At 43.2% G+C, this 16,738-nt stretch overlaps 1 protein-coding gene across 1 annotated transcript in view; it reads right to left on the bottom strand.

Moving 5' to 3' along the window:
- The window catches only part of GNAL (G protein subunit alpha L), a 193,066-nt gene that overhangs the window by 156,334 nt on the left and 19,994 nt on the right, over window positions 1-16,738 (bottom strand). The gene's annotated exons all lie outside the window — the stretch shown is intronic.

The raw sequence follows: 16,738 nt of genomic DNA, 5'->3' as shown, positions 1-16,738 counted from the left end.
CACCAGACATTTCCTACAGGGCAAGTTCATCTAATTCTGCTCCAAGATGGCTGTCTCCTGGAGAGCTGACAGTTGATGGCAAACCAAAGCACGACCCCCCGATGGAACTCTCACTTCCAGGGGGGTCATCGTGGAACTCATACCCATTAGGGGGGCATGTCAAAAGCATGCTCACTTGTTCACTTTTACAACTTATTTCTGTCCAGGAAGGTGCCAACCCAACTGCCTGTTAGATAGTTGCCCTGTAGATAACTGCCTGGTAGATAACAGCTGCCCTGTGGCAGGGAGGCCCTGCCCTTGCTCATTTCTTCCCTTATAAAAATGCCCACTTTCTGCTCCAAAGGGGAAGTAGTGCATTTAAGGCAGGACACTTTGTGCCCCTTTCTCCAAGCTAGCTTTGGAATAAATTCACTTTTTTTTTTTTTTTTTTTTTTTTGATGCAGGGTCTCACTTTGTCACCCAGGCTGGAGTGCAGTGGCACCATCTTGGCTCACTGGCTCACTTGGCAGCCTTGACTTCCTGGTTTCAACCAGTCCTCCTGTTTCAGCATCCCAAGTAGCTAGGACCACAGGCATGCCTGGCTAATTTTTGTATTTTTTTACAAAAAATGGGGTTTCAGCATGTTGCCCAGGCTGGTCTGGAACTCTTGAGCTCAAGTAGTCCACCTGCCTTAGCCTCCCAAAGTGCTGGGATTACAGGCATGAGCCTCCATGCCTGACCCACCTTCATGATATCAGAACTCACTGTTTTTCACTGGACTCTACACGAGGCGAGCAACTGAGCTGGTTTTTGGTTACACCCAGGGCCTCTGGGAAGGGAAGGCAAATGTAATAGGTGTCTAGAGGCTTCACATGTAATCCACAAGGAATCTCCCAGGAAACTAAGACACCAAGTTACAGAAGTGACCCAGGGTGACTCACCCAGAGAGGACTGCAGCGAGGCTCAAGCCCTATGCTACTGACCCCAAGGTGCATTCTTCTTTCTTCCTACTGATGGGACCTTTACCTGCTGCATCCTGAGGTGCCCTGAGGTGTACTGTTAAGAAGATTTGAACCTCTGATTATAAAGTTTAAGTTTTATGCAATTTCCGGGCTCTGCCATCTTAACAATCCCTGTTCTTGGGTAGGGTGTGTTAGATTGAGATAGCATAATCTATGGAGCGAGGGCACTTTACTAAGTGGGCCCTATATCTCTTGTCCTTTCTTACTAGGAGAAATGTTAAATAGAAACCGACCTCCACCTCCTGCATTGTGATGTACATGATATTTCTTTGAACCAACTCACATTTTGTACTCAGATTTTTCTCTCTCTCTTTCCTTTCTTCCTTTTCTTTCTTTCCTTCCTTCCTTCCTTTCTCTCTCTTTCTTTCTTCTCTATAGCCTTGACCTCCTGGACTCAATTGCTCCTCCTGCCTCAGCCTCTGGATTAGCTAGGGCCACCGGTGGGTACCACCATGCCCAGCTAACTTTTCATTTTTTGTGGAGAGTCATCTCTTGCCCAGGGTGGTCTCAAACTCCAGCACTCACATTTATTTGAAAAGGTAGCTGGTAGATCAATGAAAAGATGGCTCAGGAAAAAGGTGGGAAGGACACGGCCTCGAAGGGAAGAAGTGCAGCTGGGGTGAGAGGCAGCAGGGACAGGGTCTGGGGCTATGACCCCACAAGGCAGGTGGGAAGGTGTGGGGACTCCTAGGCCTGGGCTGCCTGACACACTGTGGCTCCTCTCAGATGGAGGGGGGTGGAGAAGCTGGCAGAGAGAGGGCACAGGGAGGCTGCTGAGCCCAGGGAGGAGCCTTGCAGGGCTGGGCGGGGTAGTGGTAGGGATCGGGTGAGAGCAGAGGACACAGAGTGTGAGCAGGGAGCGGCCCAAGCTGGTCAGCAAGGAGGGAGGGGCACCCAGGGCAGAATTGGGCTAAGGGTGGGGGTGGAGGACGCAAACAGAAGCTGCTACGAAGGACCCTAATCAAAGTGGTTCCTGGTGTCACTACAGAAAAGATTTGCTGCCTGATCTCAAACGTTTCCTAACCTTCTTAAGAAAAAAAAGACTACTTTTCCCTACAGTCTGTCCCATTCTGTCCAACCAGAGCAGCCTTGATTTTATGTCTTAAACACTGGGGTTTTGGCTAGGATTTATTTGGACTATTTTTAAAAAACAATGAAGGCAGTGTGATTTTCTTGTGGAACTTACTATCTGTCTCTTTTTGATGGTGAATCTTATGCTTTGACTCATGGTTACATAATTATATTAGGACATGGTTGATTCAGGCATGGGAGGGTATTAACAGAACAACAGCAACTCCACACTGAAAGCCTACTGCAGAGACAGAAAGGGAAAGAAGGCCCACCATCCAGGAAGGAATCCCCACTGGCACAGTGGATCAGAAGATCCCAGGATAAACGGAGAAGCCACGGCATGGAGGTGCCCCAGGGAGGGGCTGAGGCCCTGGAGCTCAGAGACTCTTCTCCCGCTCACTGAATTCCCCACTCCACTGCGATTTGCTTATATTCAGCAGTGTTCACAGCACAGAGATTTGAACAAATGGTTATTAATAGGCAGTGGTGCTTGCTGTTTAAATCTGAAATGGCAATAGCGAATCCAAGAAATCTAGGTTCCTAAGAATCTTAAAAAAGTAAGAAGATAAAGTGCAAATCGTGAATTCTTATTCACCAAGGCCTGCTAAAATTCGTAACAGAGGTCAACTCTGGCTAATTTAGTCAGAAAAGGAATGTGCTAAAGGGAAATTCGATAGCCAACACAATATCAAAGAAGAATGAAGTCAGACGACTGGCACTACATGATTCAGGACTCAACTATAACATAAAGCTACAGTGATCTGGTGAAACAACACACAGGCCAATGGAAGAGACAGCCCAGAAACAGACCCACAGAAATATAGTCAACTGATCCTTGACAAAGGAGCAAGGGCCAGTCAATGGAGAAAGGGTAGTCTTTCCAAAAGATGGTGCTGGGACTGGACAGTTATAGGTAAGGTGGCTAAAACTGAAAACACTGACACCACCAAATGCTGGTGAGAATGTGGAGGAACAGGAACTCTCATTCATTGCTGGTGGGAACGCAAAATGGCACAGCTGCTTTAAAAGACAATTTGGCAGTTTCCTGCAAAGCTAAACATACTCTTACCACGTGATCCAGCAATCGCATGCCTTGGTATTTACCCAAATGAGCTGAGAGCTTACAACCACACAAAAACCTACACACAAATGCTCATAGCAGCTTTACTCATGATTGCCAAAACTTGGAAGCAACCACCATGTCCAATAGGTGAATGAATAAACAAACTACTATTTAATAATGAAAAGAAATGAACTATCAAGCCATGAAAAGACATGGATGCACCTTAAACGCACATTACTAAGTGAAAGAAGTCCGAAAAGTCTACACACTATATGATTCCAACAATATAATATTCTGGAAAAGCCAATACGATGATATATTAGTTTGCTAGAGCTGCCATAACAAAGTATCACAGACTGGGTGGCTTAAACAACAGAAATTTATTTTCTTACAATTTTGAAGGTTAGAAGTTCAAGACCAAGGTGTTGGCAGGGTTTGGTCTCTGCTGAGGTCTCTTTCCCTGGCTTGCAGATGGTATCCTCTCCCTGGGTCTTCACACAGCCTTCCCTCTGTGCGTGTCTGTATCCTAATCTCTACTTATAAGGACAGCAGGCATACTGGATTAGGGTCCATCCTAATCTCATTTTATCCTAATTATCTTTTAAGTCCCCAATCTCCAAATGCAGTCACATACTGGGATGCTGGGGGTTAGGACTTCAATATATGATTTGTGGGAGGCAGCTCCCAAAGTTTGGGTGTATGATTCTGTTCCATTTATTTAGTGATCCAAAAAGCTGCTAGTTTTGAGTGGTGCCCAGAAAAACAGAAGACTCTGCAACAGGTCCAGGCTGCTGTGCAAGCTGCTCCGCCCCTGGGGACATATGACCCAGCAGATCCCACGGTGCTTGTGTCAGAGGCAGATGGAGATGCTGTTTGGAGCCTTTGGCAGGCCCCTACAAGCAAATTGCAGCAAGGATTTTGGAGCAAGGCACTACCATTCGCAGGATTTTGGAGCAAGGCACTACCATTCGCAGAGGATAATGACTCCCCTTTTAAGAAACAACTCCTGGCCTGCTCCTGGGCCTTGGTAGATGCTGAATGCTTGACTACAGGCCACCGAGTTACACAGGACCTGTGCTGGGGGTTGACACTATAACATCAGGCACACACAGCAGCACTCCGTCATTGAATGGAAGGACGTAGTCATGACTGGGCCTGAGCAGGCCCTGAAGGCACAAGCAAGTTATATGCAGAAGTGGCCCAGTTTCCTGTGGTCCCCACTCCTGCTATCACACCTTCAGTCCTTCAGTCCCCACCCTGTACCTACAGCCTCATTGGAAGTTCACTACGATCAGTGGACAGAGGAAAAGAAGACTCGGGTTCTATGTGTGGATGGTTCTGCACAATACCCCCTGGAAGAGGACAGCTGTGGCACTACAACCTCTTTCTGGGACATCGCTGAAGGGCAGTGGGGAAGGGACATCCTTTCCGCAGACAGAACTATGAGAAAGTCCACCTCTGTTGTATAAGCCACACAGCCTGTGGTGCTCTATCAGGGCAGTCTTAGGAAGTGAATACAAATTATACTAACAAGCATTGCTCAGGGAAAGAAGCCAGCCTGAAAAGCCTGCACACCGTGATTCCTAGGATGTGACACTCTGTAAAGAGCAGGACCATGGAGACAGTGAAAAGATCAGTGGCTCCAGGGGCTGGTGGGGCTGGGTGAGGGAGGGAGGGGGGGTAAATAGGTGAAGCATAGAGAATTTTTAAGGCAGTGAAACTATTCTGTGTGATACTATAATGTGGATACATGGCCTTATACATCTCCCCAAACCCACAGAATGTACACCACCAAGAGTGGACCCTAAATGTAAACTGTGGACTGTGGGTGATTACGATGTGTCAATGCAGGTTCACTGATTGTAACGAATGTGTCACACTAATGCAAGATGTTAATAGGGGACCCTGTGGAAGGAGGTAAATGAGAACTTTCTGCTCAACTTTTCCATAAATCTAAAATTGTTCTAAAAATAAACTCTATTAGTTAAAAATGAATCAGAAAACAAACAAAACCCCAAAGAGATAGAGTGCTTGCACACCAGAGCTTGGAGTCTATGTAGCTAGGTGAAATGTCCACTGTGACAGAGCAGAACCAAGCCAGGGAGGTGAGCCGTTGCCCCTGCCTTGGATGTACACACAGCAGCCCAGGACATCACAGTAGAGACCCTGGACCAGCAGCCAGAACTGCTGCCACTGCCTTCCCTGGACACGGAATGTGGCTGGTAAGGGTCCTGCAGCCCCTGCTTCTTGGCGCGCTGGTTTCTGGGGTGGCGCTGTTGAGTCCACCTTGAGTGTCTGCTCCCAGCTGAGCCTCAGCTGCCACAGGGGCGGGGAAGGGCCTGTCTGGCTTTTTCAGCTTCTCCAGTGGCCGGGAGGGCTCTGCCTCATAAGAGGAAGAGCTTGTAAAAGCTTACATGCCAGGGGAATTCTCAAATATAGCCAGGTTCAGATGCTGGGAGGCCAAGACTGATAACGTCACATGCCCAACACACTCACAGTGCTGCCATCAAAGTGTGGTCAAACCACCTCTCAACACAGCAGCAGGCTGGCATCCACAGCGTGCTGCTCAAAGTGTCTGTAACGGGAGGATCCGAGTCACCTGGGAGCTTGCTAGAAATTCAACTCCTACGGCCCCAGCTCAGGCCTAAGGAATCAAAACCTGGGGTAGCTCAGATACAATCAAAATCTGCGTGAGACCTCCTGTGGTGTGATGTACAGTGAATTTTGAAGAGCACTGCTTGAAACCCTTTCCTAATCATAGCCTGAAATTAAAAAAGACAAACAAAAAGAGACAAAAAGAAACAAAGAGATAACACCAGCAAACGAGATGCTTTTTAATTTCTGTAATGAGAAAGGGCAGGAAGTGTGGGCAGAAGCAGGGTGGGATGCCCAGGCAGAGGATGGGTGTAGCTGGAAGGATCTGGGCCCCAAAGGTGTCCCCGTTCTACTCCCAGAGCCTGTGAATATGTCAGGCTTCCTGGCACAGGAGAATTTAGGTAACAAACTGGCTGACCTTGAGAAAGGGAGATGAGCCTGGATTACTCTAGTGGGACCCATGCCATCACAAGGGTCCTTAAAAGTGGAAGTGGAGAGGGACGAGGCAGCATGAGAAGCTGCTGGTGTTGGAGGTGAGGAAGGGGCCACTAGCCAAGGAATGCAGGTGGTCTATAGCAGCTGTGCCGGGCAAGGAAATGATTCTTCTCTGGAGCCTCCAGAAAGAAACCAGCCCTGCTGATCCCCTGACCCCAGCACAGGGAGACTCCTATAGGGCTTTGATATGGTTTAGATTTGTGTCTGCACCAAATCTCATGTCAAGTTGGAATCCCCAGTGTTGGAGGTGGGGCCTGGTGGGAGGTGACTGGATCATGGAGGTGGTTTCTCATGGTTTAACACCATCCTTCCTCAATGCTGGCGTTGTAATAGTGAGGTCTTGTGAGATGTGGTTGTTTAGAAGTGTGCGGCACCTCCCTATCCTCTCTCTTGCTCCTTCTCTGGCCATGTGAGGGGCTGCTCCCCCTTAGCCTTCTGCCATGACTGTAAGTTTCCTGAGGCCCCCCTCCCCGCCACAGAAGCTGAGCAGATGCCAGTGTCAAACTTTCTGTACAGCCTGAGGAACTAAGAGCCAATTAAACCTCTTTTCTTTATAAATTTTCCAGTCTCAGGCATTTCTTTATAGCAATGCAAGAACAGACTAATACAGGCTTCTAACGTAAGGATGGGTAAGATAATAAATTTGTGTTGTTTGAAGCCACTAAGTTCGCTGTAATTCAAGACAGCAGCAAGACAAAATGACTACAAGAGGCTCTCAGCTATTTTCCACTATCTCCAAGAGGGTAGGTCCCCCTTCTAAAGAGCAGTTCCTTCTCATCCCAAGCCAAGCCTGCTTTCATGCTCAGAAGAGAAGGGAATTCTTTTTATGTACAAAAGGGTCTAAGCAGAGTGGAGGAGAGGTGCCACCCTCCCATTAGGTCTGCTGCTGTGCTCTGCCACTCACCAGGACCGACAGGCTGTGTCAGGAAAGGGGGCAGTGACTCCCAGGGCCCGTGGACAGAAGGGGCGTGGGACCTCCAAGATATCATGGGAGGGGGCAGGGCTTCCTGCAAGGCTCTACTTCCTTTTCTGGGGTATTAATGCAAAGGGCTGGAGCCCTTCAGGATGCCTGGATGACACCACCTCGTGTGTGAAGGGCCTGCTGAGGTTCCTGCATGTATGTGGTAAGTATTTGAATAGCACTGTGTGCCTCTTTCATAGTAATAAATGGAGGTAGTTATTCTTCTTGATAAAATGACCTTTTAGAATAAATATCTTGTTCATATGCTTGGGTTGTCTATAGGGTCTAGACCAGGGATTAGTAAACCAAGGCCTGTGGGCTAAATCTGTCTTGCTGCCTGTTTTTGTATGAGCTAGGAATGATTTTTTCATTTTTTAAGTGGTTGCAAAAAACCCAAAAAAGGATGATTTTATGACACGTGAGAACTATACAAAATTCAAATGTTGGTGCTTATAAAGTTTTATTGGAACACAGTCACACTCCTCCATTTATGTATTGTGGTCTTGGCCTGTTTTCTTGTACAGACTACAACATTTTAGTTTTTTATTTTTATTTTTATTTTTGTCGAGACAGAGTCTTGCTCTGTCAACCAGGCTGGAGTGCAATGGTGCGATCTTGGCTCACTGCAACTCTGCCTCCCGGGTTCAAGCAATTCTCCTGCCTTGACCTCCTGAGTATCTGGGATTACAGGCACGCGCTAGGCACGCGATACCATGCCTGGCTAATTTTTTTATTTTTAGATAGAGACAGGCTTTCACCATGTTGGTTAGGATGGTCTCGAACTCCTGACCTCAGGTGATCTGCCCATCTTGGCCTCCCAAAGTGCTGGAATTACAGGCATGAGCCACTGCATCAGGCCAACATTTTATTTTTTATTATCAGTACATACCTCCTCTGTCAAAACAAGAAACAACAAGTGGACTTAGAGCCTCCCATCTTTATGGCACAGTGAAGGGTGCTTTATTTGTTATCAAATTACATGGCAAAGCACTGTTGTATTATGCAATGATGCTATATCTCCACTAAAAGAATATATAATACACATCACTGTTAGCAGACCTACCACTCACCACGATATCCAAACTCACAGAAAGCAATGGTCAGAAAACTTAAAATGGAATGTCTCATCACAGCAGAATTTTCTTTACACAAGTAAGTTTCAGAGTGGCTCATCTGTTAGCCAAGCAGGAAAAATCATTTCCTGGTGGTAAGGTAATTAAATTGTTTTTGATTGCAACTGCTGAAGAAATGTGTCCAGAGAAAATAAACTGTCAGTCTTTGGGTCAGAACAGTTGTTTGAAGAGTTGAGAATGTTGTGAACAACATTATTTGTTGATTTAAAATCAAGGTGAATGATTCTGAGTGGCTTTCCTTGGGTAGTGATGCTCAGTTATTTATTCAAGGAGTCAATGCTGAGTTCAAGGGGGCTGAAGATTTAGACTCTGTGAACTGTCTTTGTGGATCAGCTATGGTGAGACTATTTTCTTTTCTTTACTTTTTTCTTTTTTTGAGATGGAGTTTCACTCTTGTCACCCAGGCTGGAGTGCAATAGCGTGATCTCTGCTCACTGCAACCTCTGTCTCCCGGGTTCAAGTGATTCTCCTGTCTCAGCCTCCAGAGTAGCTGGGATTACAGGGACCTGCCACCACGCCTGGCTAACTTTCGTTTTTTTAACAGAGACAAGGTTTCACCATGTTGGCCAGGCTGGTTTGGAACTCCTGACCTCAGGTGATCTGCCTACCTTGGCCTCCCAAAGTGCTGGAATTACAGGCGTGAGCCACTGCATCTGGCCGGTGAGACTATTTTCAAAGACATTAAGAAAACATTAATGCAGTGAACTTGAAGTGGAATCCACTAAGATGAGTTACCACTGATGGTAAAAATATATGTGGAGCAGAAAAAGGCTTAGTTGGACAAATTTACAAACTTGTAAAAATATAAGGTTTTAAAATCCCATTGCTATTTATTATATTACCCTCTAGCAAGTATTCTGCAGACTCTGTCATGAGCTTTGGAACCCTTAGCATCAGGAGTGAACTTTACTTCTGTGAACATCATCAGTTTCATTAACGTTTGTTAAAAAACAGAAGCTGAGTATCCTGACTTACCTTACAGTATTATGGTGGCTTAGCAGTGATAAAGTTTTATTGTGAATTTTTGAACTTAGAACTAAAATGAACACTTTTCTGGAAGAGAAGAACCTTTGACAATCTCTATTATTGAACACTGAATTGCTTTGAAAATTGTCTTTTGCCGAAGATCTGTTTCTTCAGTAATTCAACCTAAAATTATAAGGCAGAATTGCACCCATATGCAAATCTTATACTGCAATAAAGTCACTTAGGGACATTGATGTTGCTTGAATCCTAAACAATGTTAAGATGCTTTGCGAATTTCCTGTGCTGTCAAAAGGTAGAATAGGAAGTGAGAGCTCCATTTCCACACAAATTTGCACACAGAAATATTTTCAAAGCTCAAATGACAATTCCAGGAGCCTTTTCACAACTTCACACAAGTGCAAAGGAAATTTCTAAATTTTGACATCCATTTAACTGTGCAACCAAAGAGCTTCCACTTCAACATGTTATGGAATGGCAGAAGGCAGATATCAAGAGAAGAATCAAACACAATTTATAGATGTCTTCCAAATGATGAATCTGCTCAATCAAAAATCACAAGCTTGTGGACTGACATCCATATTTGGCAGTATCTGTCTGAGTGAGAAGACATTTGCAAAGATAAAACACATAACGTTTTACTACAAGTCAGTCGGCATTAACAAATGACATTTGATATGATTTTGATAACAGGAGCACTTATTTTGAACATTAATTTTGTGAAATGTTATCCCTCCCCAAAAACAGTTTCATTCTTATTAGTAGACCTATCTTATAAAAAATTGTACTCAATTATTTCTGTTATATTTTATATTATGTTTTAGATTTCATTAACAAAAATTTGGTGGAAATGTTTCCTCTGTTAATATCTAAGTATCTATATAATATCCTTGATTTTACCTCTCAGTCAATAAAATGTAAACTATTCATCCTACAGAAACAGTCTGTTAACTCCTGGTTTCGACTCACCTTGCTATTCCAAATGCAGTTCACAGCCCAGCCTGATCAGCACCATGTGGTGCCTGCTGGGAGAACAGAATTGTGGGCCCCACCTGAGACCTACTTAATTAGAATCTGCATTTTTTTTCAAAATCCCTGGGGATTCAAATGTACATTAAGGGTTGAGGAGCCCTGTTGTGGAACACTTGCAAAAAACAGCAAGTAGGTATGCTGTTGTGGTCCAACAGCCTCCCAGGGCCATCTTTCTCTTGCACTCTTATCGCTTGCACACAAGTGCTGCTGCGAATGTCTTGATGTTGCCGCTGCAGTACGCTGTGAACACAGCTCTGCACTGTCTGTGGCAGCCTACTTCCATCCTTCCAGGGGGAGGCATCAGCCACTCGAATGCTTCAAGGAATAGTAGGTGTGCTAGATTAGTCTCCAAAAGCTACAACCCAGCTACACATCCAGGGTGCAGGCAGTTTAATAACAACAGAGTGCCTGACTTAGATAAGAGGAATCCAGATTTTTGTGGATTTCTTATTCCACTTTTTTTTTTTTTAAGGCATACTCAGCTGTTCAGCTGCCTGGTGGTCTTGGTTTCCCTCTGTTTGAATAAAATGCCAGTATCATCAAAGGAAGAAACGGAGGCCTTGGATTTTATCTACCTAAACTCAGACTGAAATACAGCAATGCTAGGTACCTTTTATAATAACATGACTCTCTGGTAACCCTGTTTTGCAACACATATTTGCTGCTGTCAGTCTTCCTTGTCCTTTGTAAAGAAGATAAATTTCAAACAAAAATATCCACATCAAACACCTCCACTCCTTCAATCTTCAACAATCACGTGACTGATAACTTCATTTAAATTGTGAGGATACACTTTTTTTTTGTTTTGGTAATGGTATAATTCAGACATAATAGTTTCAAATATTTATATAGTTCTAATGTTTTTAAATAGTTATGTTTTTAGAATATATAGTACATATAGGAGGTCCTCAATACATGTTGTTAGCTCTATCCATTCCCACCAAATGACAATCAGCCTTGACTCCTCACCTCCTCTACTATTTACATCCAACTCATCAGCAAATTTTTAAATTTTCTTTTCATTAGTTTGTGCACCATTTATTTCATGGCAGTTGTATTAATTTTGCCTTTTAAAGTCAGGGCTTTAAAATGCAAACTACTTGGCAAAATATTCATCATGTCATTCTGAGATTGTTAAGACAAACTATAATGAAAAGCCAGAAAAGAACACATTAACTATTCTTCACTACATATAGTTACTAGGAAGAATAAAACAAGTCACAGATCATCTTAGTATGGTGCAGTTCTCTCATTTAGAATTGGTTTATTAGGGCAATTGTTAATGCTGTTTAGAGAAACACTGAGAACAAACATCCATTGGAGGTAAAGTGATTGAAATCTTAGCTGGAGGATGCTTGTTATCTTAAACATTTGAAAGTAGATAGAGCAGAGGAAAATCCATTTTCATGTACAGTTTTGATTTTTTGGCTATCAGAGTTTAATGTGTGAAGGATTTTATAAAGGATGTTGAGGGGTCTTTCATAAACATTATTCCATTTAAATAACTTACAGTTGTATTTAGAAAAATAAAAGGTACATTCGATTACCAAAACTTCGAAACAAAGACAGAATATAAAATTCCTGACCCTATTGACTCTGCCCCATTGATTATACAGCACACTTGTATTATGGTTGATTGTCTCTGATTAACATAAATAAAATGTCAATATCTAACCTTAAAAATAAAGCTAAATGGCAGTCATTTTTCAGATTCTTGAAAAATGCCTGATGATGACGATTTGTATTAAAAATTTAAGAAAATGTAAGAATAAATGATCACATGTGATTCTTGTCTTTTTATTTTTCTTATTTATCCTTAATTTTCAAATTTTCCCCTGTGAACATGTATTACCTTGGTAATCTGATAAAGAATGCAACATTTTTTTTTAACTGCTAGGTATTTTGTCTGGAGCATAATTTATTTAATAATTGATTGTATTTGTTAGTAGTAAATTATATTATCTGCTAACACTGTCATGTAATATGAAGATATAAGCAATCCATATACCTATTTCTAGTAGACTTGTTTAGCATGTTTACTTGAGACTGATTTCTTTTTTTTCTAAACTTTTATTTTAGGTTCAGAGGTATGTGTGCAGGTTTATTATATATGTAAACTTGCGTCTTGAGGCTTTATTGTACAGATTATTTCATCACCCAGCTATTAAGCCGAGTACCCAGTAGCTATTTTTCCTGATCCCCCTCCTCCCAACTTCCACCCTCTGAGAGGTTCCAGTGTGCACTGTTCCCCTCTGTGGGTCCGTGTGTTCTCATCATTTATCTCCCACTTACAAGTGAGAACATGCAGTATTCAGTTTTCTGTTCCCACATTAGTTTGCTAAGGATGATGGACTCCAGCTCCATATATGTTCCTGCAAAGGACACGATCTCATTCCCCCTTTTTATGGCTGCATAATATTCCATGGTGTATATGTATCACATTTTTCTTATCCAATCTATCACTGATAGGCATTTAGGTTGATTCCATGTCTTTGTTATTGTGAACAGTGCTGCAATGAACATTCTCGTGCATGTATCTTTATGGTAGGATGATTAATATTCCTTTGGGTATATCCCCAAGTAATGAGATTGCTGGGTCAAATGGTAGTTCTGTTTTTAGGTCTTGGAGGAATCACCACACTATTTTCCACAATGGTTGAACTAATTCACACTCATGCCAACAGTGTATAAGTGTTCCTTTTTCTCCACAACCTTACCAGCATCTGTTTTTAAATAATAGCTTTTTTAGTAATAGCCACTCTGATTGGTGTGAGATGGTATCTCACTATAGTTTTGATTTGGATTTCTCTAATGATCGGTGATGCTGAGCTTTTTTTTTTGTATGTTCATCAGCAAATTGTTAATTTTCCTTCAAAATCTATCCATAACCTGAGCATTTCTCATCACCCCATTACTACCACCCTGCTCCCAGCCTCTACCGGCTGTTCGAATTATTACAAATAGCCATAGTAAAACCCAAGGTCCTTTTGGTGCCTTATATGTTCCTACTTGGTCGACCACTGGCCTGTGGCTTATTCCTTCAACACATCAGTTCACACAAACCTCAGGGCATTTGAACCTGGCTTTCTATATCCCAAGAACGACCTGGTTCCCTCTTTTGTTTCCTTCAGGCCCTGGCTAAAATGTCCACTTTCTCAACAAAGCCTTGCTGAGCACTTTATTGAAACTTGCAAGTCATTCAGCAAGCCCTGTGTTCATTAGTTATCTTTTTTTTCCTTTTCTTTCTTTTTTTCCTTTTTTTTTTTTTTTTTTTTTTTTTGAGACAGGATCTCACTCTGTTGCTCAGGCCAAAGTGCAGTGGTACCATCATGGCTCACTGCAGCCTTGACCTGCTGGGCTTAAGCCATCCTCCCACCTCAGCCTCCTGAATAGCTGGGACTACAGGTGCATGCCACCATCCCTGGTTAAGTTTTTCGTATTTTTTTGTAGACAAAGGGGTTCATCATGTTGCCCAGGCTGGTTTTGAAATCCTGGGCTCAAGTGATCCACCTGCTTTGGCCTCCCAAAGTGCTGATGTGAACCACCATGCCCAGCATTAATTATCCTTAATGTGAAAGGAAAATAAAATCTCGGGGCCCTAAACACACTGTGCCAAAGAGAACTGAATCACGCAAAAACTGCCTTCCTTTTGTTCCTAAACAGATGGCTACAAAGACAGCAGGTAGAAGGTCACCTATCTCACCAGGTGGCCTCTCTCACTAACTGTTCACAAGGAAATTCTTCGTGAGCCCTAAAACCCTAAAACAGAGTTTTATTTCATTTCACCCCGGTGATACAAACGTAAAGTGTATCTTCACAGGTACAAAGACTAGAAATCATCCCTCTGAGAGATATGTGTATTTGACCTCTACTCTATGTTGACTTTACCTCATGTAAAATGCAGATTTACTGAGCATAAGACAAATGCATAGTTGATGTCCCTCTACCCCTCCTTTCATGTGTGGATTCAGTGAGCGCTCAGCAAAGCCTCACAAGCCTGTGACCACTCACCTCACCATCTACTCTTCCTTTTTTTCTTCCTTCTTTCCCCTCCTGTCTGCTCTTTCCTCTTTCAAAGTTCTTAAAATTCTCTTTGGAACAAGCACAATCCATAAATCCTACTGTGATTCATGTCTCTTTTCCTTGGGCTGTCCTCAACCTTGGCAAAATGAATCTCTAAACTGATTGAGATCCGTCTCAAATACTTTTTGGTTCATACATTTCACTGATGGAATACGGCAGGGGTCCATAGAGGGCAGGCCCCAGGAAGAGAAGCATTATATGAAAGGTAGGGAAGCCAAAATCCAAGCTTCCCTGACTTTTGTGATGCAGTTTAGTTGCTGGCATTGGAGATGCCCTTTAAGAATCCCACAACTCTGAAGCTGTTCCCTTTTTTCAAACTTGGATCTTGTCCCTGATAAAATGCAAATGAGTCTAGGGAAGAGAAAATGTTAGGCCTCGCCCTTTAGACCTCAGTGTGAACTTGGCAGTGATGGGAAAAGGAGGGCAGGAGACCCCAATCATCAGACCCTGCTCTGTGCATGGGTCTTACCTTGTGGATTTTCATAACAATCTTTCTGGATGAGATTCCCATATTCATTTTAATGCTCCAGGAAAGGGAGCTCAGAGGTGCTCAGGGACCTGCCAGAGGAGGCAGAATTCAAGTCAGGTCCTGGCTCTAGAGGCCTGTTCTTTCCTTGTATAGTAGAGGTTTTCTGTCTTTTTTTTTTTTTTTGAGACATAGTCTCGCACTGTCACCCAGGGCTGGAGTGCAATGGCGCAATCTCGGCTCACTGCAACCTCTGCCTACTGGGTTCACGCAATTCTCCTGCCTCATCCTGCTGAGTAGCTGGGATTACAGGCTCATACCACTACACTCGGCTAATTTTTTGTATTTTTAGTAGAGATGGTGTTTCACTATGTTGGCCAGACTAGTCTTAAACTCCTGACCTCATGATCTGCTTACCTCGGCCTCCCAAAGGCGCTGGGATTACAGGAGTGAGCCACTGGGCCTGGCCTTTCTGCTTATTTTTAAATGATTGTTTTCTCTCTAGATAGGTGTTGAGGGACTGAATGTATAAACAGGCAATGGTCAGACTATATATAAAAATATTTTTATATATAGTCTGACCCACAACCTGCAGCAACTAGCCTAGAAAGGCAACCTACTATTGACAGTATCCAGTACAACAGGAACCACTCCAGGAAGCCAAACAATAAACTTTGTAACAGTTGGCTCCAAATGGCCACAACTTAACTAATAATTCAGCTTGCTTAATTTTTGCTCCTACTTAGGACCAACTGGGGAAAGCCAAAGATGCTCTCCTAACCAACTGCATGGGATGTCGCCTTTGCACTTAACCAGCCCACAGCTTCCCCACGCCAGCAGCCTCCAATCAGGACATATATGAAGCCTTTCCTTTTCCACTAAAAAGCTTCCCCACTCATCTGCCTGCCTTTGAGTCTGCAGAACACAAGTGATGGTCACTGACTCTTTAGCTATGGCAAGTTCTAAATAAATAGCCTCTACTTGGTCTCATTTGGGTGGCCTTCATTTGCTTTCTCCCGGTGCTCACAGAAGTCACTTCATGTTGTACACACATGTTTTGTGGACATACGTTTTCCTGATAAAACTGTTGTTAGCATGAAGAAATTAAATATATCAGTGTTTCACAGTGTTCTGCAAACAGCACAATGCCCCATATGGAGTTCCATGGTGTTCATGGGCTGGGAACATCAGAGACTGGTCATTACTCTTGTGACGGGGGGGGGGGGGTCCATCCCTCTCCCTCTTTTTCTCACCTCTCTCATTCTTTGCCCACCAGGGAGTTTCAAGTATGATGAAGGAAACATAGACTAGTTAGTGAATGACATAGGGACTATAGTCTCTGAAAGGCAGCTACTATTAGCAAGGAAAAAAATCTGTTCACCTTGTAGATATGTTTTTCTGGGAGACCTAACCAGGTCCAATCACATCCTCCACTCCTTTAGAGGGAGAACAGAATAATTAAGAATTGGTGCTTGCTGGGGAGGATTGAGGAGTAAATGGACCAAGGAGAAAAATCAGAGATTTCCAACTGGATGGTAACTCTACAGAAAAACATTACAAATGTTCACACACCATTCTTTTGTCTCTATTTGAGTTTAAATTATGTAATAATAAAATTTTATTTTGGGGAGTAATGTTAGCAAGATGGCAAAATAAAATTCCCAGCCCTCATTTACTGCCTCTCTGAAAAATTGATTTAACAAAATATATGGGCCAATATACCTTTATGAGAAGTCTAGAATCCAGTTAAGAAGACACAGTATTCTAGATAAGTAAAAAACCGAAACAGCTGCATTAAAGGAGGTAAAAAGAGCTCTCCATTTTAGGCCTGTTGGGCCTGCCCCCAGCTGGCAC

Source organism: Saimiri boliviensis, chromosome 13 (genome assembly GCF_048565385.1).
Source record: "Saimiri boliviensis isolate mSaiBol1 chromosome 13, mSaiBol1.pri, whole genome shotgun sequence".
NCBI classification, from domain to species: Eukaryota; Metazoa; Chordata; class Mammalia; order Primates; family Cebidae; genus Saimiri; species Saimiri boliviensis.
This window is presented reverse-complemented; position numbering and strand designations above follow the sequence as displayed.